Source organism: Gossypium raimondii, chromosome 1 (assembly GCF_025698545.1).
Source record: "Gossypium raimondii isolate GPD5lz chromosome 1, ASM2569854v1, whole genome shotgun sequence".
Classification (NCBI taxonomy): domain Eukaryota; kingdom Viridiplantae; phylum Streptophyta; class Magnoliopsida; order Malvales; family Malvaceae; genus Gossypium; species Gossypium raimondii.
Window position 1 is genome coordinate 18,075,935 of NC_068565.1, and position 4,819 is coordinate 18,080,753.

Here is a 4,819-nt window from a genome sequence, read left to right on the forward strand (position 1 = left end):
GCTAGGAACGAGAATGATCCTAGTCTGAATGATAATCTGAATTGTCAAGGTGCTAATCCTCCTATTTGTAGGGTGATAGATGACCGAGATAGACCAATTCGAGAGCAACTCTTACCAATTTTGGATTATCTGAATTCAGGGATAGGCAGACCACAAATTCAATCTCAGCAATTCGAGCTGAAACTGGTAAAGTTTCAGATGTTACAAATAGTAGGACAGTGTATTGGATTACCTAATGAAGATCCAAGACTGCATTTAAGACTTTTTCTAGAGGTTTGTGACTTGTTTAAACAACAGGGTGTTCTTGAAGATGCCCTGCGGCTTAAACTATTTCCATATTCTTTGAGAGATCGTGCAAGAGCATGGCTAAATGCTTTGTCGTCGGGAACAGTGGCATCATGGAATAATCTTTGCTAGAGATTTTTGCTCCTGTATAATCCCTCAAATATGACATCACATCTTTTGAGCAGTTAAAGGATGAAACACTATATGAAGCTTGGGAACGATTTAAGGAATTCCTTCAGAAATGTCTGATGCATGGATTCCAGCACTGGGCACAGATGGAGATATTTTATAATGGAATGAATGTGCATACAAGGATGGTAGTTGATGTCTCTTCAAATGGTACTCTATTGGATAAATTCTATATGAAGCATATGAGATTTTGGAAAAGATTGCTAACAATGATTATCAATATCCTACTACAAGAGTTGGGACAGACAAGAGAGCTGTTGGTATTATGGAGCTGGACGCGATCACTTCGTTGACAACCCAGGTATCTTCTTTGGCTAATATGATTAAAACAATGAAGACACCTACTCCAGTCTAAGAGATGAAATAAACCAAACTATCGTATGTTTATTGTGGTGAAGACCATGTGTTTGATGAATATCGATCAAACCCAGCATCCGTGTACTACATGGGTAATTTTAATCGGAACAATAACCCCTATTCCAACACCAACAATCAAGGTTGAAGCAGCATCCAAATTTTAGTTGGAATAATCAAGGTGTGGAGAATCTAAATAATGTCGTAAGATAGAATGACAACAGTACACTGCTAGGTTATAATCATCCTATGTTGACATAAAATGTTCTATAGGGTTAAGCATTATTTTCTACCTCCATTGAAGCCTTGTTGATAGAATATATGGCCAAAAATGATGTTGTAATTTAGAGTCAGGCTACATCCCTCGGAGCTCTTAAGAATCAAGTGGGGAAAATAATGAATGTTTTAAATTCGAGACTACAAGGAGCAATGCCAAGTGATACCGAGAATTTAAGATCACAAGGGAAGGAACAGTGCAAGGCCATCACTCTTAGAACCAGAACTTATCTTGATGACGTTACTCAAGATGTCACGGCAAGAGAGGATAACTCGAATAAGAACCAGGTAAAGATCCCAAAGTCATCTGAAAAACATACTGAACCTATAAAGGATAAGTAGCCAAATTTTATGGCAGAATCAAAACATGTTGTCAATAAGAATGCTACGACAAAACAATATCAGCAACCTAAAAGACAGCCACATTTACCTTTTCCTCAGTGATTTCATAATTCTAAATAGGATGTTCAGTTCAAAATATTTTTGGATGTATTGAAGCAACTCCATATCAACATACCACTGGTTGAAGCTTTGGAGCAATTACCCAATTACGTGAAATTTATGAAAGATATATTGTCACAGATTAGGAGAATTTAAGACTGTTACTCTCAATGAAGGGTGCACAGCAATGTTGATGAATAAACTACGTCCAAAGTTGAAAGACCCATGGAGTTTCACTTTCCTATGTTGGTAAGGAGTCATATGATTTAGGAGCAAGTATAAATCTAATGCCTTTGTTTATTTTCAAGAAGCTAGGAATTGGGAAGGCAAGACCCACAACAGTCACGTTGCAGCTATTTGATCGATCTTACGCACATCTAGAAGGTAAAATTGAAGACGTTCTGGTACGAGTAGATAAGTTTATTTTTCCAGCCGATTTCATTATTTTAGAATGTAAAGCTGACAAAGATGTACCAATTATCCTTGGAAGACTTTTTCTTTCTATAGGTAGAACTTTAATTGATGTGCAGAAAGATGAACTGACCATGATGATGACTGATAAGTAGGTCACGTTCAATGTATTTAATGTGCTAAAATGTGCTGATGAGAATGAAGAATGTCGTGCCATTAACTTGATAGAACAGCAGTAGAGGAAGAGTTCACGAGATTTTGCCACAACAATTTTGATAGTGATGAAGATTCATTTGAACGGAGACCCTTGTGCATTTTGCTGGAGCAAAATAGACCTTTTAATTTTGGTGAACAATGTTTGGTAGCTCATGTATATCAGCATGGAGCTATTGATGTCTAGGACATGAAAACGGGGGACACATTTAAAGTTAATGGACAATGCTTGAAGCATTACTGAGGTGCTCATGTAGAACGAGACAAATAGTCCATTGATCTTCGAGATGTTTAACTTCAACATTTTGAAAATTATTTTTATTTTTATTTTTATTTCATTTTGTTGATTTAAATTTCTCTTAGTTATATCATTTTCTTTGTTTAATAAACTATAGAAGGGGAAGGGGTTGGTGACGTAAAGCCCGTTGAGATGAATACTGCCAATGAAGAGAATGCACCCAAAGAACTAGTGGAAGAACCAGAGAAAATAGAGTCTGTCAACATTGAGATTGACTGTGAGGACGGAGAGGAAGCAAATCCCTCAGTTGCACCACCAGTGGATAGCACTGTGGCTGTTCCACCTCCTTCTACTGAACCAATGACTGAACAGGATCGTAAGATCGATCAGATTATTGATGAACTCACCAGAATTGATAATAAATAGGAGGATGTAACACTCAATTTACTTAAAAGGACAATGCGTTATAAGATGAGTGCACAAAAGACCACTCGCCTCAATTAAAGTACTACCATTCAGTTCCAAGCTCGGGAAGTTTTTCTCCCTTTATTACATCTCATTATGTACATATATATGTTCTTGCATTCATGATTCATATATGTACATGCATTGATGACAATTCATCCTTTAGGTTTGGGGGTGTGTTCAGCATTTAGCATTGCATTAAATAGTTAGTTGAGCATGTTTTAACTTTTTGTTCATTTATCATTTATTTTGCCATAACACATATGACTGCCAGGAATTTTTTAGACTGTGATGAGTGTGTTTTTGTCTGTGATGTTCGATGAGGACCATAATTCTTCAATAAACTTTGAAAGTTGTGACTGTGGATTAGATGGTTTTAGCTTAGGATAGTTTGTTCGTAAATTGATCCCTAAAATTAGGATGTTCTAATTCCAATTACAATTGATCTATAGTAAGTTTCTTTTAATAAACTTAGATATTCTTGAAGCTAACCTCAGTGCAATGGCAATACTCAACAATGAATAAATAGGAAATATTTAACAGAATTCAAGAAAAAAATAATATAAAAATGCCATAAATACGCCAATGCTTAGAACTATTGGGTAGGTCAGCAACATTTTGTTTGCTCCATTGTGTTGTTGATTAGAAAAGCAAGTTTGAGTATGAGTGTGTAAAAAAAAATTAGTATAGGGGCATTCCACTGTAGTAATAGGTTGAGTAGCAAATGAGGTAGTTGTTTGCTCCATCCATCTTTTTAGTTAAAAGCCTTAGCTTCATGAGTGAGTATTCAAATTGTGACATGATCGAGTACTTAACAATTTAGTGTATGCTTCATTGTAATTGCCGAGTCAAAGAATCATATGACGAGCTAAATCCCCTAGTAAAAAATAGGCATAATAAACAAATATGTATGTGTTTGGGTATGTATAAGGCCAGATGAATAAAAAAAAGGAAAACTGAGTTAGTTAAAAGATGAACTAAGTAAATTAGAAGATACTTGATATAGTGAAAGTTGCCTGAGTACTTAATATTTTTCTTTCTTTTAAGGCAAATTTTATGCACTGCCTTTGCTAAATAAGCTTATGAAACTTGATCAAATTTTTAGACATAGAAGATTACTGAGAACTAAAGTACAAAATGCTCTTTAAATGGTTTAACAGTCCAAAGGTAATTATGTTGCTATGGCAATTCTTACATTCATGCATTCATGCATATTTTACTTGAGGACAAGCAATAACCCAGGTTTGGGGTTGTCAAAACTCTTGAAAAGAGTTATATTTCATGCCTTTAAACCTAGCTAATTGCCTATACTTAAGTAAATTTAGTTGCATTTTAGGACATTCCATTCATAATTTTCATTGAATTACATTAAGAAGATTGGACTATGCTTAAATGTTATTATGCTACTTTTACTTGTTTGCGAGAAGGATTTGTTTGGTAGTAATTGGTAGGTGGAGGATGCAGAGAAAGAAATAGAGGAATGAGGTTTTGTCATGGCAAAAGGTTGGACAGTTTGCCAACACGAATGCTGTGGCAATTCTAGGAAGACCGAGTCAACACTCAACGCATAATAGTTTTAGCCCAACTCTACTTGTACCAAAAAAATTTGCCAAAAAATAGGGAAGAAAATCATCGGTTGGAGGAAACCCTAAATGGGCTAACACAAAAGAGGAGAGATCCTTAGGCAAAAATAGAGGGTAGCGGCTAAGTAGAGACAGAAAGAGGAAGATGAAGGCAGTCCTTCTCAGCCACCACAGGACACTGTGCCGCTAGAGTGTGGTCTGGATTGGCGAAAGCCATCTTCCCAAAATTCTTCAGTTATTTCTTAATCTATTCCTCCGTGAAGTGATTTGATTGAAATGATGTTGGATGATATTTTGGTTTTGAATTTTACCTGCTAAATCTCATAGGGTTGGGATTACATGATGACACCTTTATTTTCTTTAA

The 4,819-nt window shown here is 35.8% G+C and overlaps 1 non-coding gene across 1 annotated transcript; it reads right to left on the reverse strand.

The window, feature by feature from the left end:
- Nucleotides 1-436: 436 nt before the first annotated feature.
- On the reverse strand, nt 437-544 carry LOC128032651 (small nucleolar RNA R71). The gene has a single exon (XR_008188901.1). It is a non-coding gene; the product is annotated as a small nucleolar RNA R71 (small nucleolar RNA).
- Nucleotides 545-4,819: the final 4,275 nt, after the last annotated feature.